General features: G+C 37.8%; 1 protein-coding gene across 2 annotated transcripts in view; it reads right to left on the bottom strand.

Moving 5' to 3' along the window:
* The window catches only part of KCNJ16 (potassium inwardly rectifying channel subfamily J member 16), a 51,422-nt gene extending 24,324 nt beyond the window's left edge, over positions 1-27,098 (bottom strand). The window contains exon 1 of one of the 2 annotated variants that reach the window (XM_037810070.1): positions 27,022-27,098. The gene's annotated coding sequence lies outside the window, so the exon portion shown is untranslated. Of the gene's footprint in view, positions 1-1,108; positions 1,504-27,021 lie in introns of those variants that run through there. The other variant, XM_037810071.1, reaches the window with a different exon arrangement.
* Between the last annotated feature and the right edge of the window lie 873 nt (positions 27,099-27,971).

The following is a 27,971-nucleotide window of genomic DNA, read 5'->3' as shown; positions in this document are numbered from 1 at the left end:
AATTGAGTCCATTTAGTTTGTGCTATGTGCCAGGTATCACTGCAAATCGGATTAAATAATATCTAAGAGATAGATACTATTAAAGCTTTTGAAAAGGAGGCAAAGAGAAGCTGAGTAACTTGGGAAGGTCACTGCTAGTAAGTAGCCAATTTGGGCTCCATGTTCAAGATTGTGGGCTTCCAGAACATCTGGGGATATCGCCCCTAGCTTCCTATGATTTTTCAGAATTATTTCAAAGCTCATGGGAAAAAAAAGAAGATAAAACAGGGTCTTTAAAAGAGAAAAGCTTAAAGGGGTTCATAAATATGATATATTTATATGACTACACCCATGGCCATGTATCTATCTGGTCTCTAGAACTTCCAGGTAGACAAACTGCTTTCTCAATTACTGTTATCTCTATTCATGAAATGTAATCTTGGAGGCATGAAGGTCGCAGGGGTTAATTACGCTATAGCAGCAGCCCAGAATATAAATCAGAAGAAAACATAAGTAGAAGAAAAACATTAAAAGAAGAAAGCCCAGTGCTTTTATACCTAATGCGATGTCAATGCTTTGAAGCTTATTGTTTTACTGAATTTACCTTGCAGCAGTTTTTTTTAAGGTCTTTACAGTAGTCCTGTCTATATTTGTACATGTGTATATTTTATTACACATAGTTTCAAATTCTAGACACCGCTTGTTTTCACTCTGAAGCAGAAGAAGAGTGACACAGGCAGACAAAAAGACAGTTATATGAATGTCTATTTCCACAGGAAATTAAAGACTCATTCTCTTCCACATTGTCCCACGTCAATAAGTAATTTTCAGCTGGCTAAATCATCATCCTTTTAGTCTCTCTCTCCAAATGTTACTTCCCTTAACTGGTCTATAAATGGTAAGGGCATTCTTAATCTGCTTGATACACATTCTCCAGAGATTCTGTGAGAGAGAGAAAAACGATTCCCAGACATAGACAGTACAACAATAAAGCATGATTACTGAGCCAATGGAGACATCATAAAGGTGTCTATTAGCAGGCGTACACACACAAAGGAGCAGCTTAAGAGAGCAGGCGAGCAATTAGCTCAGGCTTGGAATCCCTTTGTAACCCACTAAATGTTCTTACCTTAGTCACAGATAATGAAGTTCAGATTGAAACCCCTTGTCCTTTCCATCTTGCAGGAGCCCTGCAGCTAGATATCTCAGGGCTCTTTCCTCTTGGCCCCTCCGTGCTCTCTGAAGCTGTCAGCACCTACAGCCATGGAGATGAGAAACCCCACAGGAGAATCTCGCTCCTCTTTGCCTTTCCAGACACATTCACCACAGACAAAGGCCACTGAGTTCTCAGCTTCCCTCTAGTGAATCAATACTTTCTTTAACTGGTTCCCATGCCTACACATAGTAGATAGTCTTGCCAATGGTGGCTGACAGAAAACAAGAATGAGGAGGAAATAGCCTTCCTCCTACCCACGTACATCTTTGTCTTTTGATCAAACCTTTGTGGACTTATTCAATGACAAGATCTCCTCAAATCACGAAGTGGCCCCAGATTGCCTCTAAACATTTTAATTTCCCAAAAGGCTGGAGTTTTGTTACTAGTACCTCCAGGACTTGTACAACTTCTTCCAACTGCACTCTTCTGAAGTTTGCATGCTCAATCATTGTCACAGTAAGGGTGTTTCTGTGCAAACACACACCCTGTCTGACTATGCAACCCTACACCTAAGGCAAACAGCCTCTTGCTCAACATCATTTCATTTGGGTTCCAAGGAAATGAATGTCCTTAGATCACTGACAACCTCTGCAGTGGTTCCAAGGACAAAGCTTAGGTGTTCATCTCAGAAGATTGTTTTGTTTTGTAGCTTGTTTACTTCATTTAAGTTTTGGGATAAGTAAGGAATAAGTAATGGAAAATGTTTTCTGCTTCAATGTTCATTTCTCACCTATCAGAAAGTCTTATAATTTGGAATGATCTAATTATGAAAATGTGCACATTTGTAAGAAACAGGGTGGATCCTGGTGCCGTTTACTGAGATGGAGGATACTGAGAGAGAGGGAGATTTGAACTGGGAAGATCAATAGCTGAGGTTTTTTTTGTGTGTGGTAAATTTGATATGCTCCTAATAACCAAAACAAGATAAAAGATAAACAAGATATTAGTTGGGAGTTTAGGGGAAAGGTACAGGATGGAGGTTTAAAACAATTAGAAGTTATCAGCATATACAGTATTTAAGACCGTGAAAATGAATGAGATGCAAGAAGTGAGAGTAGTTAGAAAAGTGAAGATTTCCAAAGACTGAGCCCTGGAGCAACCTGATTTGGAGGCTGGGAAGATGAGAAGGTTCCAGTGAAAGAGAAAAAGAAGGAGACCTGAATGAAGAAGGAAAACCAGGAGGTGTAGCATGCTGTGAAAAAAGTGTTACAAGAAACAGAGGGGAATCATCTCCCAGATACTAATGATACATTCACATGGGGACTAAGAATTGACTAATGAATTTGGTCATGTGGATGTCACTGGTGACCTTTATAAAAGATGCCCCGATAAGAGTTTGAAGACAAACACCTGATCAGATAAGCAACAAATGGGAATAGAATGAGAGGAGGTGGAGATAGCAGGTACCACACCTGTAGGGAGTTATGCTGTTACATGGACTAGAAAACTGTGTTAATGGGTTGGAAAGGACATGGGGATCAAGAGAGGGTTTTTCCAGGGAGAGTGTTCTCTGTTTTGTTTTAAGATGGGAGATATTACAACTTGCCACATAAAACGTTGTCAACTGATTAATTTTTTAAACAAGTGAAAGTCTTACAATTATTTTTGCATGTCAGTTTTATTAAAAATAAATACTTTTGGTAGACTTGAAGAGGGAATCCTATTTGGTGTCATGGTTTCATTACAAAATCATGAAGAAAGAAATGACTACTATTATGGGATCAAAAACTGGCTCCGCTTTGTGCATGTCAGGTTGCTAACCATCAGTTTCAACTAATTGGGTAAAAAGTGAAAAATTCAACTGCTTTCTGATTCTCTCTCTCTCTCTCTCACTTTCAGTTCTACATTATGTAAAACACTTGGCTTAATTTCTTCTTCAGGAAAACATTGCTTTATAATTGGATCAAAAAAACTTAAATAAAATATAACAAATATAAAAATGAAAATAATAATTCTAGTAAACATTAACTAAAATAATCCTAACATTAAACCAGAAATTAATCAGAACCTAATCCTAAACTACATCTTCATCTAGAACATTGCTTGGTATACAGTCGATGCATAATACCTATTTCTTGGATCAAAAAAAAGCAATGACTGAATGAGTGAATTAACATAACACTAAACAAATCTGCAATTATAGCCATTTACCTTAAGAGTTACATTATTATTAAGATTAGGTATGCGAATGGACCCTTTGTAAGTTATCCAGATTTATGAGAAGAGAAAATGAAATATAAGACATATAAATTGAGTCTATATAATTTGACAGACTGATTAGATAGACAAGTATAAATATAGATATGTATTTTTTATATAGTTTTTGTGGTACTATTGAGGAAGTGCTTAAATTGTCCTCAACAGAATAGTTTTAAATGTACAGAATATCCTAGAGCTGGGACTATTGACATTTTTGACCAGATAATTCGTTTTTCAGGGGGCTATCCTGTGTATTGTAGGAAATTTAGCAGCATCCTTAAACTCTTCCCACTAGATGCCAGTATCACCCCAACCCCCTGTTAGGATAACAAAAATATGTGTCCAGACATTTCCAAATATTCCCTGGAGGGAATTAAAAAATCAACCCTGCTTAAGAACCACTGTCCTGAACTCAAAGAACTAAGTAGATGAGTTTTATATTGGTTAATGGAATCCATAAAAAAGTAGGGGTTCACAAGATAGGTAAATGTGATTTCTTCCATAAAATACAATAAATACAAATTCTTTAAGGAGAAGAACATGTGTAAAATGTGGGTTAAAGGAAGCAATGTTTGTAACATCAATTTTAATGTCTGTATAGAAGAGTTTATGAAAAGATAATTTTTAAATAGAAAGCTGGCATTTGGGCAGAGTAGGTAGAGATAAAGCACATTTCCGTGGAAGAAGTAATACAAACTTTGGTTTTTCAGAGAATTTAATTAAGATTAGTTTAACTACTTATTTTATAAGTGAGAGACAGCATAGCATAGCAGTTAAGAGTTGTGATAGGATAGTACTCTATCTGTATTCAAATACTGCCTCTAGCTACTTTATTTAAATACTCTGTGCCTCAACCCCCACATCTGTAAGGAAAATTTAAAAAAAAAAATAACTATTTCATACAGTTCTTGGGAGAAAAATGAATGAATAATTGTAAAGCACTTAAAACAGCGTCAGGCAATAATAAATCCCTAATGAGTGTCTGCCGCTTAACACTCTGGGGAATATGAAGTGAGATGCATGTAGGTTGGTGGATGAGAGTAAACTTTTCTGGGTGATGAAAAGCCAGAGAATGGAAAGTACTGGAGGTACTGATGTGGCTGAAGGAATGGGGAGAGAAGTGTTGGGGAGGATTCAAGGTATGCAAATAAAAGGCATTGATCTTGGAGAAAAACTATCCAAAGAATTATTAATCCATGTGATAATCAAACATGACTAACTCAGTAAAGTAATTTGAAATAGAGAAATGTAATGAACAGGCCTTCATATGATATAACCTAGATGCTAGATAATGGACAGAAATGTTGATTTTAACTTGATTTTCCATATCCAGTGAAACATTTTAAGTTGTTTTTGTGCAGCCTCAGCCCCTGCTGCAACCCTGCCTTCAGACAGACCCAAACAACCCCACGGGTGCCTTTTTTGCTGGACTGAGGTCTGACTGTTTTTTCTCACTGCCTGTGTACCGAAGGATACAGAGGAAGTATCTGAAGTCCTCACTATTAAACAGTGTGCTCCTCCTTTCCTACCATTTATGATCCTAAAGCTATTTGAACCTCCTGACTTATTTTCCTCTCTTGTGCTGAAGTGGAGTTGATTTCAAAATCTGCAGATTTTGAGTAGATTTCAAAATCTTTAATCAGAAACTAGTGACTTTGTTAGCATGTACTCACTCTCATGTTTGTGATAAATCATTTAATTTTTAACACTAAGCAGTGAGGCTAATAAGAGTGTTTTTAGGTCATTTTTTTTCTGAATTTGAATGATTTTTTTTTTCCTGCTGATGTTGTACCTATTTCCAAATGCACACATTACCAGGCAAAGAACCTCTGATAATTGCCAAAATGACCGAGTCAGGTGCTATCAGGGGAGGATTCAGTTCATAATATGGTTCATCAGAAGGTCATTAACACAATAAGAATTTACTTCCTGAGCCCCTCTACAATATCCCCTCAAGATGGCCCTCAGTCTCTGCTTGAGCATCTTCGTTGACCAAGACCTCACTGCTCCCCATGTGTTGTGTTCCTATTTTATGATGACTCAACTCTACCAATGAGGAAGTCCTTCCTTAAACTGAGATAAAGTGTGTCTCCCTGTAGCTTTCACAAGACTTTCCTTCCTCCTGCTGTCTCCGGGGACCCTGCAAAACAAGTCTCGTGCTACTTCCAACAGCCGGTTCTTCAGATAAATAAAGATAAGAATCTTGAATTCTTTCTTACCTTCTAACTCAGTCTTCACTTCTGGTGAAAAATCTCCACAGCCTCCAATTGTTCTTGATATGCATAGAGATTATTTAATTTGTCATCCTAAGCAGGACACTTTTAAGAGTAACAAGTATTGGGACAAATGCTGAAATGATGGGTCCTCAGGACAACAGGCATCAACCAGGATTGCTGGAACATATGATCATTTTATGACTAAGCAGTAGTGTGTTGGTAAATTTTTAGCAACTGGCTCTCTGGGGACAAAAAAAGAAACTGATTTGTAGAGTTTGCCAATTTTGGTAGCGTAAATACTCCCACCATGGCCAGTTTCAAGTTACCATGGGATGTCTCAGCATGGAGTTGAGAAGAGAAGTGTACAGTCAGCTCAAGGGATATGGTATGAGCTGGTTCCAACACACCACTATATTATAAGTCATGTTTTAGAATTTGCTCAGTGTCTTGGCTGTTTGCCTCTGAATGTCTCTCTTAAAATGTGACATTTTAATTCTTATTTTTCAGTTATTGTTAACCAGCCTGTAAGAAAGGGTTAAGTTTAGCTTTCACGTAAAGGCAGCATGGAATAGGGAAAATGGTGGCAGAACTGGCTTAAACAGGCTCTGTGGTAAAGGGGAGGAGAGAGAAGGAGCCATGATGTAAGCCTAGAATCAGCGCCAGCGCCTTATATGGGAAAAATAACCAGGATTACTGGAATGTAAAGGGATATGGGGTATAATCAGAGGCAGAAACTCCCAGCAGGAAATTTAAACGGAATGAGCTCTCTTGGATAGGCTGTACAATTCAAAATCTTAAAGATGGGCTAGTTAGCTCTTTTGGACAGGCTGTAACCTCTGGAGTACCCAGCCAATGGGAAAACAGGGGAGGGACCTGCTTGCTAGAGGTAGGATATTAATATCACCGTGTTCTTTTACCCCCCTCTGCCAGTCCACCACTTTTCTGGCTGTGTGCCCTTTCTTGCAAGATCGTAAATAAATTATTTTCTCCTCCAGAACTGAGGGAGTGTTTATTCCTTTACAGGTGCTGCTTTATTTCCAACAAGCCCATTATCAGTCCATATAGCGTTACTAATGTCAAATTACACTAAAAATTTAACTTCAAAGCCACTATGAATGGAAAGAATATACAGAGAAAGTCTCTAGCTTTTAATCTTTGGGTCAGAAAATAATTATTTGGTCTTTGATGTTGGTGCTGGAAAGAAAGTTGGGCAAAGTTGAAATATTAATGTACAATCTCATTAAATAAGTGTTTATATACCACTAAGCCTTAAAGTTGGGATTTTAAAAAAATTAGAATGGTAAGAAACTGGATTGAAAACTGCTGTATAGCTAGGAGGGTTACTGCAAAAATGGTTTGCCTTAAATTTTTTTAATGTTTCCATATAATTCCATGAGCATTTATTAAGCCGTTACTGTGCAGTAAGGAAATTCTATAAATATTCAACTTAAAATTCTACCAACAAATATGCTTATTTTGATGTTTAGTCTTTTGCTTTCTTAGATAGGCTACCAATTTCTTAAAAGCCCTGGATAGTATTGTTCTGTTCTCCAGTGAATCCATTCTTGCAGTAGTTTCTTGGTCAGTCAATTTTTACCCTTACTCCATTCATACTGAGTGAAACTGGTTGAGACAAATGTAATAATTTGAGGCCTAAGTTGTGTGAAACAGGGTCAAAGACAGATGTATCAGCAATCAATCCAATTATTTACTTTATTCACTTAGTAAATACTTAAATATAGCAGCAGGCATTAGAACTACAGCAATGAACAAAACCAACTAATTCCTGCTACATAATAATTGGGTTTACAGATCTGTAAATGGGTCATAGGTAGGTATTATGATTGGGAGGTGCCACATGTTGTGCAAGATCACAGAGAGCAAACACTTAGCCTGGTGATGGGGCTCAGGGAGTGCACCACAGAAGATGTGATACCAAGTTAAATGTTGAAGACTGAATAGGACTGAGCAGGGAAAAATAAAAAGGCCTATTTGATGGGTTCGTGTGGTCTAGGTTGGGAAACAGTTTGAGACACATGGAACTGGAGCGATTAGCCACCTCTGGCAAGTCACATTAAGAAATTCGGACTATTCCACAGGAGCAGAAAAGTGTTTTGATTGGGAGAGTGACACAATCAGATTGCCGTTTAAGATAAAGTATTCTGGCTGTGGTACTGAGAATGGATTGACCAGACAAGAGGTAGAAATGGCAGAAAAGAGGATATCGCATAACCTCGGGGAGTAAAACAAAGTGAAGATTCAAGAGATACTTGGAAGTCAGAATCCACAACAATTGGAAATCAGTCCCAGATGGAGGAGGGGGAAGGAGGAAATGGCAAGTGTGGAGTGAAGGCTTGGGGAAGAATCACGGATGGTTCCAAGGATGCAGTCACGCCTACAGGTTAGGTGTCAAGAAGTTCGTGATTTTATTTGCCTGTTAAATAGAAAGAGATTGTGATAGGGGAGACAGGAGTAGAGATTTATAGAGAATTGTAAATACTTGATATAGTCACCATAAGGGAATTGAAAAAAAGCACTTCTTCAAGAATCTAGTAGAATATGTGTATTTTGACAAAAGCTCTCTGCATGCTCCTCATAGATTCCCCCACTTTCCCACGGTGACCCACTCCACTAATTTCTAATGAAAACTACCAGACAACCAACCCACCAGCCAAACCTCACACGCACTTTTTGATTTAAGAATTTTAATAAGGTAACTCATTCCGTTCTTGGTTTCCCTTTTGACCGCTAAATGGCTTTTGTGACAAAAACACAGAAATTCCCACAAAATATTTGTTCCGACAACATTTGCCACAGACCTCCCCAAACCGATCGCTGACATCAGCGAGGAGACAGGCGTACGCAGGCGGTACAGTCGCCACGCTCCTTTGTGCATAATTGCCTAGTTTAGTCAGGGGAAAAAAACCCGGTGACATTATGTCTCCTTTGGGGTCAAATGTCTCCTATCTATGATCATATTAAGAAAAGTGCATGTAAAATGCCAGGGATGTTTCCTTTGTTTTATTCAGAAATTAAACTTGCATATGTCATGTCTGTAAAGTGACTACTTCAACTTGTCAGATGATTTCTTTTAATGTAATAGGATGCAAAAGGGAATGAAGAACAAATATATTATTAGGACATGGTACATTTGTTGTTTGTGTCATGTATCTTTCTGGACCTCTGAAGCTTCATATTTTAAATACAGATTTACCTAGACTAAAAAGTAAAATCTATATCTAAAAACCTTGATCAAGTTACTAACTATAACTTGCTCAACCAGTAAGCACCATTTAGAATGCTGAAGTCAAAAACATTTCTGATTGTACCAAACAATCCTAGTTCTGACAGACTGAATTTCCATGGTAGTAGAAGATAGACATCACTTGAATTATGAAGACAGTAGCCTTAATTCTCTACATTACTTAATGTGTTTTATAGAATCACTTATTGTCTTACAGCCGTGCTTCTATGATCCTTAATAAAACCTTAATAAAATTAAATTAGCCAGTTACCCAGCAATCTCCACATCTTGGCTCTGAAAGCTCTGTGCCTCACATGTACAAATGATAGTTCATTTGGAAATATGAGCATCTATTTTGACGAAATAACCATTGATTACTGAATACATGTTAGTACTTCTGTTTTACAAGAATTACCTCTAATTCTTAAGCAACCCTATAAGGTAAATACTATTTTTATGAATAAGCAAATTGAGATGTCAATATATTAGTAGACCTGTCCAAAGTCACATGGTGAATAAAAGTTATCAGCAGGATTAGAATTAAAACTAGGTAATGTCAGAGATCACACACTTCTCAGTTAATAAGGTAAAATCGACCTTCTTAAAGAAAGAAGGCTGAATTGAACTATCCACAGGTGCATGTCCCATTACCTCTGAGAAGTTCCACAAAGAAAAAACCACACAGACCATATTGTGTGCAGAAGTTTTACAAGAAGTGAGACTTTTCCGACATGTCTTGGAAAGAGGATTGAGTAATACAGATGCCAAGTTATCTCAGACCTGGGGTAGGTCAAAGGAATCTTGACCCAAGTTTGAACCAGTTCTAACGATTTTTCTGGCTTTCAAAATTATTGGCACCACACTTGATATTGAATGACCCAAAATGATTTTCTAAACTGGGGCAAGGCTCATCTTGCCATTTAAAGGTTTCTACATAGAGATCATGATAAAAATTGTGGAAATAAAAAGACTACACAAAGGAGAACAGAGGCTGAATATTTATTCCAGAGCTTGCTGTAGCAAGGGAGTCAACTACCATTTGCATTTGCCAGAGATTCAAAGGCTAGCAGGGGAGTGAGAGAGCTTTATAGTGGAAAAACAGGGAAGGCTGAAGTCGTGTGCTGTTTGGATGTTGTCAGCATGGGGAAACAGGATATGGGTTAACTAGAAGCAGAGCTTTCTATGTGATTGTTTTAGGGAGGATATTTTGCTTTTTCTGGTTGGTCCTGAGTTGGAAGCAGGGGCAAAAATTAAGGAAGTTCACATTTTTGACCACTTCTTGACCATGTTAGCCAATTGCTGAATGAGTGGTGTCTTGGCTTCCTGGGCTGTTGCTGCAGAGGTTGTGGGTCAGTTCAATTGTCATATGTGGTCTGGCCATTGTCTGTTTGTATATTCAGTCTCTCAAGATAAAACAATATGGTGGTCACAGTGGCTAAGAGATTTCAAATAGAGTAGAAAGGCTATCCTGGAGATTACTCTTATGCAAGCTTCAGCTAGAATATGCCAAGCCCTAACCAACAATAGTCCTGAAATACCTAGGTCCCTATCTGAGACTCTTTGGAAGTTTCACTTACCAAGTTTATTTTTCAGAAACTTAAATCCTCCAGAGTGTTCCTATGCCAGATAAGTCCCAAAACCCAGAGGCAACAGCCTCTTCAGGAACATCAACCAGATGTAGGCCCTTCCCCATAATGTCAACACACCTTTTCAATATAAACAAATTAGTACTTACTGTCTAGATATCCCTAAAGATCGAGAAAGTGATTAAATGAGAGGAGGGGGTAGCAACAGATAAGTTAGGATTTATCAAGGGATTATGAAGACTGAATCTTTATATAATTTTTTTTAGATTCTAGGGTATTAGAATAGCTAGAAGGAAATAACTGAAATGGTGGAACTGTAACCCATAACATTCTTTGAAATTACCTATATAACTACTTGTTAAATCGTACTTTGAAAGTTATCGCCTTTCTGTATATATGTTATATTTCACAGTAAGGAACTAACTGAAATTGTGGAACTGTAACCCATAACATTCTTTGAAAATTGCTCTCTATTTGTTAAACTGTACTGAAAGTTACCACTGTTCTGTATATATGTTTTATTTCACAATAAAAAATGTAAAAAAGAAGAAAAAAGCCAAAGACCAGAAACCAATAGGGTGGTAAGTGAAATGTGGGACAGCAACTTTATACAAATCTGTATCTGAGCTTCTAGCACTCACATCAATACTTGTAAGTTGAATCATTTGTGAATGAAACCCTGAAAATAAATTATTAAGAAGCTTCCATTATAGGGTAAGTTAAAATGCATTTAATTTTTTTTTCCAGGGTGAGCTGGCTTCCTTGGAGATCCAATTATCTTCAAGACAATATATTAAAGCTTGATTGAGTTGACTGTAATTGAATTTTCTTGACCTTAGTGAAACCTATTGTAACAGAGTACTCAGTGGTGATGGTTTTCTGTGGACAGGGCCCATGGCCTTACTATGCGGGGTCTTGACACAGCAGTTCCTGCCCTCTCTCAGGACACGTAAACTATAGCAAGTTAGATGCATCGTGGTTTTTTGTTTGGTTGTTGTTGTTGTTGTTTTGCTTTTGACCTTGGTAACATCATATTTTTCCCACTTTGCATTTACTTTTAAGTGTAACTCTATATGACGTCAAAATTGTGTTAAGCCTGGAGAGTGGGGAGTGGTATGGTAAGTATCAGCTTTATCAAATCTACCAACACAAATTTATTTTGGTCACAAAGAGTCCAGTAAATGTATTTTTACCATTTCCCCCACATTTTCTGCTGACTCTATTTCTCAGGCTTTTTACCTCACTGATTAATAAATAAATATGGTGGGTGGGGTGTGATAATGTAAATATTTCCCTAGCTCATCCTTTGAATCTAGATGGTGTCTCTATATACAATACATAATTTCACTAATTGTTAGGAGATCAATTTCTTTCAACTTCTGCAACTTTCTCAAATTCACAAATGCAAATCTGACTAGTCAATAACATCTTTACAGTAGGTGGATGCTTGTTCTCATAGACATTTGCTACCCCCACCTCTCCGTCCTCTCCCACCCTCTACTGTTTGAGAATATTTCTATTGCTTTCATGAAAATAAGGACTGAAAGATAGCCCTGGCCAAAATAGTTGAGTCACTGATTCCATGCAGGAATTCCTTGAAGGTTACTTTTATTTTCACTTTGATTTTTTCCAAAAACATAAGTAAATGCAAATGTTACTATTGTTATTTCTCTTTAGGCTAGAAAGTCTGGAAAATATAGAGGAAGCATCAGAACACTGGGATGTCTGGGGCACAAGAGAGGTTATGGAAGAGACTCTGACTCATGAGCTGTGTCGTGTCAATACCCAAATCCCTATTTTCTCTATGTCTGTTGGATAAGTATTCTGAGAATACTTCATGCTATTTGCCTTTCCCCAATCCACAGTTAATTGTTACTTTTGTTTTTCCTTTTTATTTGGTCTTTCACTTCTTTTTTGTGAAGCATGTTCTTCAGTTTTGTCCATCATGAATAATAAGGTTGCCTGTTTACTGACAACTCATCAAACCCCAATAGGTTGCAAATTACAGAAGACTAGTCAGGCCAGATATATTTAATGGAGTACATTGAAAAATAAAAACCCCCTTCTAGTATTATCTTACTTAGGTACTTATAATAGTTACTTAGAATAGGTAAGTATTATACTTACTTAGGTATAAGGATGGCCAAAATAAACTCTAAGGATAATAGGAGAAAGACTTGTTCAGTAAGAATGAAAGCCAAGTCATTCTTCGTTTCGTTATGTTTGTCTACTATTTTTGGAAGAAAGCATGGAGTTTCTCATTTCTTTGCCATTGCCATCCATATCTGCAGTTGAAAGATTATTTTAAATCTTTTGGAATTTTCTTCCATCTATTCTTCCTCTCTGAGGAATCTTCTGTTACTTTTCAACCTTTAAAAATTGATGGAATAGTCACTAGTCCAATTATTTCCAACTGTAAAGCCATCTACTTGATTACTTAAATCAGGCATTGAGTTTGTTTTCCAGAAATGCCATTTCGGATATTAGGCTTACTCTTAGGTTGCAACATATTACATTATCAATAGGTGATGGAATTCTTTAAATGTTGCTCTTTGACTTTATACAGTATCTACAAATCAAGGGACATGCGGTTTTTTGGGAACAAATCTACCAACGTAATTAATTCCATAATTCTGAATACCCAGGCTAAAGGTAGCAAGTATGTATTTGGAAGATATTTAAGTTATTTTGTTTCTATAGGGAAACTGAGACTCATACAACCATATAAACTAAATTAAAAAGAAAGAAAGGGAGGGAGGGAGAAGGAAAGAAAGGCCTGCTATGGTCCATCCTAATGTGCTTTTCAATAGATATTTTAGGATTCTGTTACTTATGGCGAAGATCCAATTTTAGACTTTTTGGTATTGAATGACACCCGTTTTCCTTGCCTGTGAAAGAGGCTCAGCTTAAGCAGTGCAAAGAATCTTCCCTTCCATCTACCCTAAATTACAGCTGCCCCCCAGACTGTCACAGTACTTGACATATTAACATCATTTACTTAGAGACATCAGTGTCTCCAAGACTCCTAAATTAAATGTAAATATCACCTAGGAGAGCAAAATAATGAAGAGGTGACATTTGATGCAGTGGGAGATTAGGATGATTCCAGGTTATGGGCTAAAATTAAGGAAAACAGCCTCTAAACAGCTGATAAAGTCCTACCTGAGTAATAGCAGAGAAGTGAAGTCCTACCTGAGGAAATAGCAGAGAACCAGCAGAATGGATGAAATAAAAGCCTAAGAAGGAGGGTCTGTGTGTGTGTGTCTCTGTGTGTGTGTCTCTGTGTGTGTGTGTGTGTGTTTGTGTGCATCTATTGGGCAATTGAGCAGGGTGTTGAGGGGAAGGAAGGTTCAATGTAAACAGAGTATATTTTCAGCTTTGCAGCTTATCCTACCAAGGACCAAATCCTATTGTGTATCAGTCCAAAGTCGAACTTTTGATTCTTTGCCCCAAAGAAATAAAGGCTATTATTAGGCCTCCCCCTGTTTACCATGTTCAAGGAAGGTAAAAGTTTGTCTGTAAATTTGAAATTTCTAAGACGTGATCGTAGCCTAGAGGAAGTCAGTAATCTGTTTAGAAGGCAAGACAGAACCAGAAGGATCTCATATTATTATTATTTGGGTTTTATTTTTATTCCAGTTAACAGTGGTGATGTTGTCAAATGAGTGGGAGGTGGTCATGGGTGACTGTCTGATGAGTAGGAGAGGAAATAGATACCTCGAATTAATGCAAGGAAAGCATATGGCCTGCTGGTTATACTTGGTATGGGAAGGTGTCATGTAAAAGATGGATTTTGGCTATAACTTTGAAAGACACGTATAATGGATAAGTCAAGGGGTAAGGACTTACATTCCAGACGGGAGAAAAGAATAAGGCATTTTTTAAAGTAGGAAAGCTGGAGTCATGTAAGAGAAGTGGTGGGAAAGCCTAAACCATTAAGTTGGGCCCAAACTGGAAAAGCTTTTACCTGCTGGCTGAGAACTTTGAATCTTTGTTTAATAGCTACACAGTTCCTACAGAATATACTGGAGCAATGTTTTGGTTACATTCGTCTCATTTGTGGCAATTGAGCTAAACAAAATGGATGACACTTCCATTTTTCAGACGGTCTGACAAATTTAGCAAAATTATGTAGTATTTTGCACATTTCTGGTCACCTGGATGGATAAATCTTAGTCTATTGAAGGGACATATAAGGCCTGATAATTCAAAACAACAACTATGGACTTTTAAGTGTCTTTAGCTTATGAAAACAGTGAATGCACCCAGAACATTGGCCACTCAGTTGGTAAACAGGGCTATGTGTTTCAATTAGGTTCATAATTCAGGCCAGAAAAGAAAAGTACCTGGGAAAATCAAGTGCAAGTTTTTTCATTGACCTCAATTACTCAGATAATGTGTGTAATTTTATCCAGCCAAATTGTAACAAAGATGATCTGTTTTCTACTAACTGAAGTCTTGTGAGATGACAAACTGTTTTTAGGTAGACTTTCCCTCTTATCTTCAAGCTTTCAAGCCTGTAGGATTTTCTTTAAAGAGAAAACCGAAACAACGCGGAACAATTACCCCATTCAATTATAAAATCCCTGCGATCAGCCATTCTACCATAACCCTTTGGACAGAAGCAGATATAGCTGGTTCGGCCTTGATTAAGTTGCCGGGTTTCAACAGCACAAATACTCTGGCAGGTAGATAAGTGAGAAATTAAATCCGAGGTGGAGGGGAAAAAAACCACAACAAAAAATGCTTAAGCAAATGATTTAACAGCCTTCTGGTGGAGCAACGAGGCAGCTGAGGCTGGAAAGAAGTGGGCACCACCAGCTCCTCCACCAAGACCTTGTCGTTTAAAGCTCTAGCACATGCCTTAGGGCAAGACATAGGGTGATGAAGGTGGTTGTTGCTAGGCTGGCACAGTGCTGGCAGCATCAGATTCTGCCTTTATCTTGAGTGTGATATACAAAGAGAGTCTCAGCAGAACCAGAACTGTGTGTTCTCTGTAAATATCAGAGTAACTAGTTTTTCATCTTTTTATCTACATAGCTATTTGATAAACAGAGATGTTTCCTTTTGGGAAAATGTTGTATGCAATTGTAAGTCTAGTTTATAGCTAAATATTTTCTCTCCTTCCTAGGGAGTCAGGCTTATTTAATAGTGTGCCCTCTGGTTATAGACTGCCACAACTGCGAAAATCCTGTTGTTTTGACCTTTAGTAACCATGAGGCATTTTTTTTCCCCTGGACTCTGTCTCTCCCAAGTCAGGAACTCCCCCTTTAGGAGCTATTGCAACAAACAAACAACAAATAAAAGGAGGTGGCAGAGAAATAGGTCATGCCCCCTCCCTGTTTGTTTCCCAAAGTTCTTACTAAGGTGGAAAAAAAAATTCCATGGATTGATTGGTTTCTTTTTAATGGCAGCCACTAACTATATTGAATACAGCTGGATCATACCACCCAGTTTACCCATGAGTTAGAAGTAGCCGTCTCATCAAGGTTTAGAAATAGGGCTGCCTCTAGGAAAAGTGATCTCCTATTTCTCTTTCCATAGAAGACCAAACTTATTGGATGAGCTGCATTAGCACTTGCAATAAAATCTGATTTCTGGAACGTTACTGTTTCTAAAGTGCCTACTATGTGTTGGTTGCTTCACATCCATTGTTCCAATCCTCATGATAGCTCTATATTGTAGAAACCAATGACCCCAATTTGAAGAGAAAACTGATGTTTGTAGTGGTAAACACTGCTTTTTTTCGACTGGATATTATGCTTTCTCATTGAAGTGAAATCCTTACCGTTAAAGTCCTGTTTGTGTTTATTAGCTTTTAGTGTGAACAAATCATTTGTTGGTGCAGCTAGCCCATATTACTGCAAAGTGGGATGTGGAAACTCTGTATCTTATATATTTTATGCATGATATTTCTGCAAATCTGTCACTTCTCTAACAAAAAAGTATTAAAATAAACCACCAACTATAATTAATAGTACAATTATAAAAATGTTCTTTCATCGATTGTAACAAATGTACAACACCAATGCAAAGTGTTAATAATAGGGTGGTATATGAGAACCCTGTATTTTATGTATGTTTGTTTGGTAAACCCACAATTTCTCTAATAAAAAAAAACTACAAAAAGAGAAAAAGAGTACAGATATCTTCTTTTCCTTTCTGGCTGATTTTCATTCTTTAAATGTCTTGATGGAGAAAGTAAATTTGGTATATGGAATGCAAAATAGAGTACTACAATAAAATCAATTATCAGAGAGCATGGAGTAGGATTCAAGCAGTGGGGTTGGATTTTATTTTACCACCTCAGTGCCTGAGCATTTTTGCCCTGGCTTTTATTCTGTGTTATGTAGCAAGGCTTCTTTACTGGTGGGTGTATGGTCCAAATTATTTGTTAATGTAAATCAGCATCCCTATTAGTCGCACAAGATATGAATTTATGGGGATTTGAGGCTCTTTAGGGGACATAGACTTGTGGTTCAGAACACATACTAAAGAGAAGGATGGTCTGATCCAAATCCAGCTGTGCTACTTAATAGCCATGTGATCTTGGGGAACATTACATAACCTCTCTGTATCCCTATTTCTTTACCTGCAAAAATTATTATTGTCATGAGGATTGAAGGATTGATATTTGTAAAGCACTTAGAGCGGTGCATGGAGTGTGGTAAACGCTCTGTGATGGTTAAATAAAAATCAAACAATAAATTGAAGATATCACTGTAATTTACTGTGAGATGACACATTTTCCTTTGTTATTGGTAGGTGAACTGCTTCATAAGGTCTTCATGTCATCTCATAATATTCATGGTTGCTTCAGCAGAAATATCTTCTTCTCATGGCTTTGGAGACACACCCTGGATGTGTAAACAAATCTTTCAATGAAACTGCGTGGCCATCTACCATTATCTTCAGAATACAGAGAAAATGTGGGGCTTTGAGTTATACAAGATCTACTTTACTAGGTAACATCAAGGAAAGAGAAACTGAGGTGGAAGATTAAGATGAAAGAGTTGGTCAAACAGAGCCTAATAAAGAAATAATAGGAATATCTATAGAAGATGACACTGATAAGCAAAGTGTTTCCATATTATAGCTTGGGCATAGCATTTTGAGGATCTATTTCCTATTTTAATTTCTTTTGTGTTCCTTAACAGTCAAGGAACTTTACTACTGTTTCTTTATGTATCTCTGAAATTTTTCTCAGCCTACAAGTGGGTAAGCTATACTGAAGAGGGACAGACCTATTTGGAAAAGTAGTTGGTGGCTTAAATAGGCATAATAACATGAATGAAAAAGCCTGGGTTATTGTAGGGACTTAGTTGCTATCCATTCAGCACCACCACTCTACTGAGTGAAGTAAGACAAAGACCAGGGGATCTTAGGGGATCCAAACTTATTAAAATACCTAGAATGAATTGATTCACCAGTTTTTGTAATAGAGCACTTTTTAAAGCTAAAGCCAACTAGCCAAAATGAGACTGAAAAATCATGAAAACTGTTGGCACTTCTAAAGCTTGTTCATGCCCATTAATCTCACTTTATGCTTGTAAAGGAGGCAAAGCAGATCTATTACAACACGTATCAGGATGAAGTAAGACACTCTGCCACCATCCAGTGAGCTCTTTGAAGAAAGGTAGTGTGACTCAATCGTTTTTTGTTCTGAATGGCAGGCACCCAAGGTGGTAGGTTTGGATTGTGTGAATTTAACTAAACTGGGACTATGTGTTCCACAACCTGCATCCCTACAGAGTTTCCATTTAGCTTGGGCCATGGGAGGCATTCTGCATGACATTTGTAAGGCAGAAATGAACGAACGCCATATATAATTTTTTTACCTTATAAAGTTGGTGAAGGGCATGAGGTACTGTGGCAGTTTAGGCATATTACTGCTGATCTGCTGGCTCACCTGGCTGGCATGGGACAACAGCTGAGCCCCTGTTGCCTGCAGCTCCCTCTCAGTCCCCTCCTTCAGCTTCTCTGACTATTAGGCCATGTGAGGAAGGGCTCCATCTTCTCTCATTCCATTATTGATGCTGGAGGCTTGAAGGCCATGAAAGACCTATATGGATTCCGGTTCATCCTCATGGATTCCAGAAAATCCTCACTGGCTCCAGTTTGTTGCCAGGGCTCCCCCTGCCCCCCTTCAAGTCCATCTATCCCCCTGAAGTCCTGCAGGCTTCAGATTCCAGCACCAAATACAGAAACAACAGTTCAGCAGCTTCACAAAGACCATGTGATCTGTTGTATAAGGTAAAATCCTCACAAATCCGTATAAATAGATCCTTCATACATTTGTGTGTGCATGTGTGTGTGTGCATGCAAATATAGTTATACACATATACAAATATATATACATAATATGTACAAATATATATACATAAATATATATAACCCCCCCACACACATATGTGTATTCTCCTAGCAGTTCGCTTTCAAATAAAATTAAATGTGTAATGATACTAAGACTGAGAAGTTTTGACTTTGAGTCTAGTGTTCTTTCCACTGCACCATAGGGACTCTTTTCATCTTACTCATTCCCTGGTAAACAGAAGAACTGAGTCTTTGTAGGTGAATTCCCAGTACCATGTTAAGCACTCTAAGCAGGTGTGAAAAGATGTCCTGACCACCTTCTCCATAAACAGAGTGGCACCAAGTCAACCAGAATGCGTTTTAGGACCATAAAGAATGAAAAAATTAACAACCTCAGAAGAAAGGCAAGCCCTGATAAGCATTTTTTAAATTCTGTATTTTAGAGATAGTTCTAGTTATTAGAAAAGGCTACATTGCATCTAAACCAAGGTATCCTCTACAAGTAGGAAAACTTCACTACTTAACGTCTTCTGTCTCTTCTCTGTTCTTCACATTTCCTATTAAACTCTCCTCTTTTCCCAGAATTAGTCCTAGGCAAGGAGGAAATAGCTCAGTCTCAGAACTATAGTCCCTTGTGGTTTGGGGGAGGGGGGTGAACACCATAAACACCTATCCTTGTAAGGTCATACCCACTTCTGTATTCCGTTTATTACCACTCGGCCTCCATCCTTACCCCACTGAGTCTCTCAGATTTTCCCAATCATTAAGTTTCTTTATAACGAGACAGAAGATCTCTTTTTCCTTCAACATGAGAAAAAGGTGTTTCTTCCTCTGCAAAGCTTCCTTTGATTTCCCAGACACAGTTGATTTTTCTCCCTCTCAAGTTCTCGCAGCCTCCTTTGCCAGGCTTTGACTTTCCCAATGGCAAGGAATTGGTGCATTTATCTTTAAAACCTGGTACCCAGTGGAATGAGTAAAGCCACAATTTTCATACCTACTTGGAAGAAAGGAGTTGTATTTGTTTGATTCATGAAATGTAAAATACCATAGCATTCTCTCTACTGAGTGGCAATGTTGTGGCTGAATGCTATTGTTTAAATGTATAAAATAACCAATATATATAGCAATACTGTACTATTACTATAGCAATTATCATGTAATACTTTGTACATAATTAATACAGTGATTACTTTCCACAAAAAAATGAAGCATGATAAAATTCTGAACATCTAAGTTCTCTAGGACCAAGAGCACAGCTAAATTCCATGCACAAATGGAGAAATGGTCTCATTGCCTATACTAGCAAAGAATAGGGACAGGTTGACACAATTGTGCAGGAGAAGCATGCCAAAAATATTCTGCCTACAGCAGTACAATGCTTAGATAGAAACATTGCCCTGATTTCCACTCTACTTGTCTCCTGTGAGTGCAGAGCACAATGTATTTTCCATCTGTTTAGTTTTTTTTCTTTTTTCTTTTTTGGTATGCTTGTTTGTGATTTTATTTGCTTCAGTTTGGTTTCTCCGAATGTTTCTTTAGCTTTTAGACTCCTAGTGCAAAGGGTGTAACCTTATCTGCAGTTCAATATTGTTATCTAATATAGTCAAATAAAGTTTTAGTCATAAGGAAATGAAACGCCTTCTATTCCCATAAAGCCTAAATTTAAATATGTGTAACTCATAAGTCTTAGGAAATTTGCTCAAATTAGCCACACTACTTTCTCCTTGGGTGTTATCTAACCACCCACGATTTGGCTCAATTGTGATCCAAACAAAAGGCAAACTAAACGTAAAACAGAAACAGGCTTCTTGATGTGACAATCTTGGTGTATAAGCTCATAGTCTCTAATATTCTGACAACTTCCCACATTTTAGTTGCAAATCCAGGGCAGGAGTTTACTGTACTATAAATAGAACCCAAGGGACATTACAAAACTCTGAAAGGTCAGTTAATAACCTAGTAGCTCATTAGGGGTGGCTAAGTCTCCCTTTCAGTTAAGTGCCAATTAGTGAGTGCTGCTAAGTGCTCATTCAGCAGCTAACTAAATTCAATTCCCCTTTCTTATTATACAAGAACGCTGAATCGAAGATCTATTGACCAATTTTTGTTGTCCGGTGATTATGCCAGGTACCCTGCTTTGTGAGGTTACTTTGGATTATTTTTGCAAAAGTAGAGACAGAATGTCCTAAATTACCCATTGTCTGGGTCAGCTTCACACGAGATGAGAAGAGTACATAGTTTTGAAAAGACTGGCCAAGTTCTTGGGTGAGTAGATATTTTTCTGAAGCAGAGCCAACTAACTAATCAGGTGGTAACCCAGCCCAAGAATTTGGTCTTATAAGAATCATCCTTTAATAGAATTTCTCAAAATTTTCCATTAATAACACCTCAAAAAGTAGAAGGGAAATGAGAACATTGCCATTATCCCTCTTCCAAATCCTGAGAGATCTGAGAATAAAAACAAAAGACTGGGCCCAAACTCAAAATAGTCCATCATTTTATGGTTTTTCTTTAAAATGTGTGCTGGTTTTGAATTCTCATCTATATATTCATACCTGCATTACTATAAGCAATTTTTAAAATTACTTATTAGTTAAATTACTTAATTTCCCTTACTCACCATCCATATCGCTAAATAAAATTAATGCTTCTAAAAGGTACACTACATTTATCCTGTGGCTCCCCCTGGCTCCTGTCACATTGCTACTACTGTGAGTACAGTTATTTAGAGGTGAGACTCATCCACATGAAACATAAATTGCGTGACATTATAGGAGAGATTATATGAGAGCCTGAACATATGGTATAAGAAGTAAGTTTAATGGAAGAGGAGAAGATGCTGTTAGAAGGTTGGACAGTGGACGTCTCTTGAAAGTTTAACTTGTTCTTTGCTCAATTAAAAAAAGATCATTTTCTCTTTGAAAAAAAATGCATTATTAACAAGCTGAAGCATTGAGGTGCTGAATTAAATTGACGGATGCCTCCATATGCAAATGATGGCATCTTTAGGAAGATCTATTTAATAGAATTTAAAATGTATATAATTACTAAAGTGTGGTTCTCAATTTCTTTGAAAGAGACCAAAGCTTCAAACTTACAATGTCTAATAACTGGATGGCAAAATACAACCAAAGGTGAAAATGCCCAACATTCTCCAACTAAAAGGGACAGAAGCCAACAATGGTCAGCAAACCATTGGTGAGCGTTTGGCTATAGACAATCTTGTAATTTAAGGAAAAAGAGATTGTATGAAGGAAGAGTTCATAGAGAAAAATATTTCAGTGTCTGTGAGTTCTGAATTCCAAAGGTGTAACACTGACCTACCACACTCTAGGCTCTTACCTTACTGATGTCCTGAGAGAGTTCATAGTTGATGCTCTCATGGTACTAGAACATTTTATCACTGGTAATGATTGACAGAAGTGCCTTCTACCAGACTGAAGACAGGGACCATGCTGTCTTTACATAATATCTGATACAGTGGTATTCAATAAATGATTATTGAGTACTTGGAAACATAGTTCTGATTTAACAAATATAGTGAAAAATTAAAATTTACCATAAAGAAATGTGTTTCAGGTCAAGTTTTCTAGAACACCCTTTTCTTTCCTTTAAAAAAAAAAAAAAAAAACTGTACACTTGTACTTTAGATCACAGAAGAACAAACCTTATGAAAACCATGGAAAACCATGGAACTACTTAGAATTTTTAAAACTATACCCACATAAGCAAAGTAAAATTAGGAATTGAGGTGATATTTCTGAAACATGTTAAGGTAAGTATCACCTCCTTTATGTGGAATATAATGATTTATGATCTGTGGGTAAATCTAACTTGAGGCTTTTTTTGTTTTACTCAGATGATTGACATTTTTTTTTCAACATTCCTTTGCACCTGTGGACAGTTTCAGGTCTACTATTTTTTGTTTGTGTGTGTGGGAGGTGGGAGGACTTGGAACCAGAGTAACTGGAAACAGTTGTATTCATAAGTGGAAAGTCTCTATTAAAATGCTACCTTAGTTTTGCATCTGAATTCTTGATTTCAGAATATAAAATCCAGTGATAGAAGGAGGGAAATATTTGACCCCCATCTTTCAGACAGTAGAGAAGCCATTTTTTCATGAAGCTAGGCTCTTGGACCTAGAAACTTTAAAGTAAAGCAATATACATGAGTTTATTTTAACTTCAGTAAGCGTCTCCAGAGGGCTGTTTGCTTGGTGCCCTTATTACCATGGATGCCAACAAAGGGACATTTGGAGAAACTAAGGCTGACGGATGGATTTGCCAGTCATTACTTGCTAAAGGAGAGCAGCACATCCTAATCAGGCACTGGGAGAAAGCCTTCTGATTCTGTTTACAGCCCAGGAAATCTTTTTCTTTGTCGCTGTCTGTCTGATGGCTTTTCCATTTACTACATTAGGCAAGCCAGAGGGGCCATGTCTTTATTTACCCTCATGCTCATATCAATCCTGCTCATTCGCACTTCTTGATTTTGTTCGTCCACACCCCCTACCCAACCCATCATCCATGGTGCTTTTCCTTACTCTCTCCTTATTCAAATCCACAGCACTCCTGGCTCTTCCTAGCATCTAAAAAAACCTTATCTGATGTGTCTAGCTTGCACAATAATTTCCCTTGGAAAAAATTGTGGAGCATCCACATCCTCTCATCTAATACTACTGTCCTTGCAACTTCACGTCAGACACTCTGGCCTCCTTGTCATTTGTGTATACTCTTGCCTGAAGCTCTCATCTACCCAAACTGCTCTTCTCCAAGGTATCCAAATGGCTTATTCCCCCATTACTGCCAGGTCTTTGATCAAATCTCATTATTTAGTGACAATCTTATTTTAAAATTAAACCTGGGGTAGGCAGCTTCAAAGCGGGTTTCCACTGATCTGCATCTCCTGGGACTCAAGGGTACCTCCTGGCGCCCTTGTGTGATCCCCTCCCTTTAGGAATGGTCTGGACCTAGCAACTGGCTTCCAATGAACAGAATATGGCAAAACTGAGGAGATGTCACTTTCAAGATGACATTAAAAAAAAGATCCTGGCTCCTGTCTTGCTCAAATGGAAGCCAGCTGCCATGTTGGCTGTGGTCATGTGGAGAGGTCCAGTGGCAAGGAACAGAGGCAGGACTTTAACCAACAGCTGGCAAGGAATGGAGGCCACCAAGCCAACTTCCCCGAGGAAGCCAAGTCTGCCAAGAACGCTGTGAGCTTTGGGGTGACGGCATCTCCAGTGGGCACCACCACGGCAGCACATGCAAGACCCTGATGTCTGGCCCACAGAAACAGTAAGGTTATAAGTGTTGTTCTAAACCACTAAGGTTTTGGGTAAGTTGTTATACAGCAATAGATAACTAATACAATATCTTCCTTCCTGCCCCTCCCCCCATAGCTCTCTTTCCCGTTTTGTTTTCTCTGTATTACTTATCACCATCTGACATATTACATAATTTATTTATTGACACCCCCTCCCCCATTATTAGAATGTAAGATTTATGAAGGCAGGATTTTTTTGTCTTTTTTTAACCGATGTATCCTTAATGTCTACCCAATGCCCAGCAGTCAATAAATATTTATTGAATGCATGAATTATTATATTGCTCAATACCATATAATCTGGTTTTCCTCTGTGACTACCTCCTAAGTTCCTCAAGAAAGTGGTTTCATCATCATAAACAATCCCCCACCCAGCCCCCAGGCTTTAGGACTTCCTTGTAATTCAGTAGATATTTGGTAAGATGATGAATAAATGAATAAATTAGTGAAATATACCTCTTTCTATGTGCAGTGCAAAGCGAATCAGGGAAATGACCAGCAGCTCTTTCTCTTGACTTCAGTGTCCTGCAGTGGTCAAGGACTTTGAGACCACAGAGGGATTAAAAGAATCAGAATTCTAGAGGGTTCTTTTCTTTTCCAGAAACAAAAAAAGGTATGTTATTTTCTTCCTATGGACTTATTTATTTACTTCTAATTTTTAAAGAGATGGTGCTAATGGGAAAAGCCAATAAAAAGTTTCCCCCCATCATGCAAGAGCTGCTTTGATCCATGTGACCCAACTGCATATGCCTAGAAAAGAAGAGCAGAGGCAGTTGCCACCTTAGCCCAGAGGTCAAAAGAATCAGGGTGGAGTTTTGAAGGCTAAGGCTTCAGCTACCCAGGGTGATGGAGCTGCCGGCAATCACAGACATCCAAACAGCCCCTGAAATCAACAACCGTGGAGAAAACATCACTCCCAGCTCAGAGGAAGAAGGTATTGGTGACCCATCTGTTTTCCCAGCCACATCCAAGCACAGTGACGGCCTGTGAGGGGCCTCGTGGAGCAACTCCTCTGTCCTTCGTAAGCCAGCCTGGTAACTTTCAGTATCATCATACTAGGAAAGGTAGGGTATTCGTAAGTGGGAAGGGCAAGCATTTTGGAAATCAGACACTACTGAGCTTGAATCTTAAACCTGGAAAATGTATGTGGTCTTCCCAATATTGCACAGCCAGAATGTGGAAGATCTAAGCTTCATCTGGAAAAATGGGTATAATATCTTCTCTACAAGGTTAAGGTGAAACTCCAAGAAATATAGTATTTATGCACCTAGAACATATTAAGCAGTTAAAGGCTTCTTTTCCTTCCCTACCGTAGAAATATTTATGATCCATCTCCTTGTCATGCCTGAAATAATGAAATTTTCCATCCACTATGTTATTTTTGAGGCCACTTTTCTGAGAACTAGGAAGTAATATGGAATACTTGACAATAAATTCCATGTGAGACAAAAGCTGAACAATTGACTCAAATAATGATTCTTCCACATTTAAAAAAGAAAGTATTGGCTAAATAAATGTTTGTTTGGGTACCAAATATTTGTTTTAAATACTCTTTATATATGTATCACTTTCCCCAAAACTATCCTTTTTGCCAATTTCTAATTTTCAGCTATTTTATCCCTCAGTCTTAACTTGGACTCACCAGCACTTGTATAATGGAAGAAACACATGCTCCAAGGTCCTTGAAAACTCTTGTTCTCTCCCAGCTCAGAACAGACTTATTTAGAAAAATGCATTAAAATAGTATATTGAGTGCCCTTCCAACTTCAGTCTTTTCTTCCAGTTTTGAATGTTGTCATGGCCTTGTTCTGTATGAGTCTAATGACATAGATTTACCTTAATTATCATGTTCTCAAAATTAGCTTATGTCTATCATTTATTTTAACTCTAACCCTCCCCCTATTAAGAACTGAATTGAACTCTGGACCCTGCTCACTTTTAAATGTCTTTTTGGCTTAATGTCAGGAACTCCTTAAATGGTATCCCTAAAACAGCTGTGTTTTAGACATTTCCTGTCAATTTATTGGTTAAAATCTGGCATAGAGAGTGGCTTGTCTATATTTCCCATAATAATGTGGCAAAGATGTGTTAATATATTCCTTCCTTCTTCAGGATCTGGCTCTTGGTTAGTCTCAAGGGCAATATTCAGCAGAAATATTCCAGTCCTGTTTTCGTAAAGAACTTTCAGTCCATAAGAGTATAATATATGTAATCCAAATTCATCTGGTTTATAAAAAACTCTTGTTTGCAATATACATCAATCAATAAAGGAAGAAATGCAATCATATATGGTGTCAGAGAAGTTGTGATATTCAAAGAGCAAAGACTAGCAAGTACACCCTTTACTGAATAAATACTCAAGGACAAAAAGGTCTAAGATTTTAATGTACAAGAAACAAAGTTTTACCCAACAGGAGAAAATTCTTTACTTCCAATTTTTGTTAAAATAAGTTGGGAAAAATGTGTGCTTTTCCCCCTTCCATATTATTACATGCAATTCTCAGAATAATTTAACCTTTTTTTTCTTAAGTTCTCTTTTTTAAGATGTTATACAAATGATTTTTTTTTAATGTTTGCAATGGCATATTCATAAATGCATACATTTATACAGGATGCCAGAATCTGTTTTTGAAAGAAATTATAGGATGCTTCATTTTGAGTGAATAATATGAATTGACTTTTAGATGTCTACAAATAGAGTTACACATCAAGGCTGTTTAACAGACTCTGTAAACACCAATTTGAGTCTGCTTCTGCCAAAGCTTCAAAATAAATAAAGGAATATGACATTCTTTTTATTTCCTACTTAAAGCACTTGGATAGGAAATAATCTTACTTTTATTTAAGTCAACATTGATATTTATATTGCTGGACAAAAGGCATTGCTGCTCTAACAAATATAGGCTGAATGATTTCATATAATAATGAAAATAGAGCAATGCTTACCTTTATTCAATCTCCCCACACAGAATCTCTGATAGCACCCGAGAGAACCTGGTGCTCACAGCTGGGCAATGGTAAGAATGTTCTTTAGTTAATAATAAAGAAAAGAAAAGTCCCAGACACCAAGCACCTGGGTTAACCATTGACGCTGGTTTGTCCCTACAGGTCCACCCTGGGACTCTACATAGGTAGCTGCTGGCATCTTATAAGGCAGGTGATAGCCGGTCAGCTGAGACTGAGGTTACCTTCCTGCCTCTGCAGGTACAATGTGAAGGTCATTCAGGCATACACTGACTAAGTTTTCACCTGGTCAGGGATATGAAAGAGGAAGATTTCCTGGGCCAGAAACATAGTCACCAATGCCAGAAGTGCTTCAAATATTTACAAACAGGGTTGTTGGATGCTAACTTATGGAAAGGGACATGCCAGTTCTCAGATTTTGTATGAGCAGTGCAAAGAAATCCTTGTCCCCAGAGCTCTTTGTCCTCATCTGAGCAAGTGAGGGTGGGAATTGCATGCCAGTGAAAACTGAGACAAGACAATTATAAATAACTAAGCATTCATTCGTTCCTTTATCCAACATACCTTTAGTGATTATTTACCCTGTGCAGCACAGTTCCAAAGAACTGGCTTCTACAGTTGAATAGCCCTGATAAATGGAAAACAGAAACTGGAACTAGAGAGGCCCCCGGGAATGAGAGCTTACAAAAGAGATGGAAAATAAAACATGGGCTCTGGTCCAGATCCCCAATGCACAGTTTGATGATTCCTCTGCCCCATGGATAGGTCCTAAGGGGTTTAAATGAATGTGGTCAAGCTGGCTGCATTAACCATCAGAAGTCAGAAAATAGAGTGATAAGTAAAGAGGTAGCTTTAAAATGCTAGAGTCAAGAGAAAATTCCAGAAAACACGAAAGGCAGCCACAGGGATGTCAAGAACTAACAATCCCCAGA

This window comes from Choloepus didactylus, chromosome 18 (assembly GCF_015220235.1).
Source record: "Choloepus didactylus isolate mChoDid1 chromosome 18, mChoDid1.pri, whole genome shotgun sequence".
NCBI lineage: Eukaryota > Metazoa > Chordata > Mammalia > Pilosa > Megalonychidae > Choloepus > Choloepus didactylus.
Note: the sequence above shows the minus strand (reverse complement) of the source record. Positions and strands in the feature narration are given on the sequence as shown.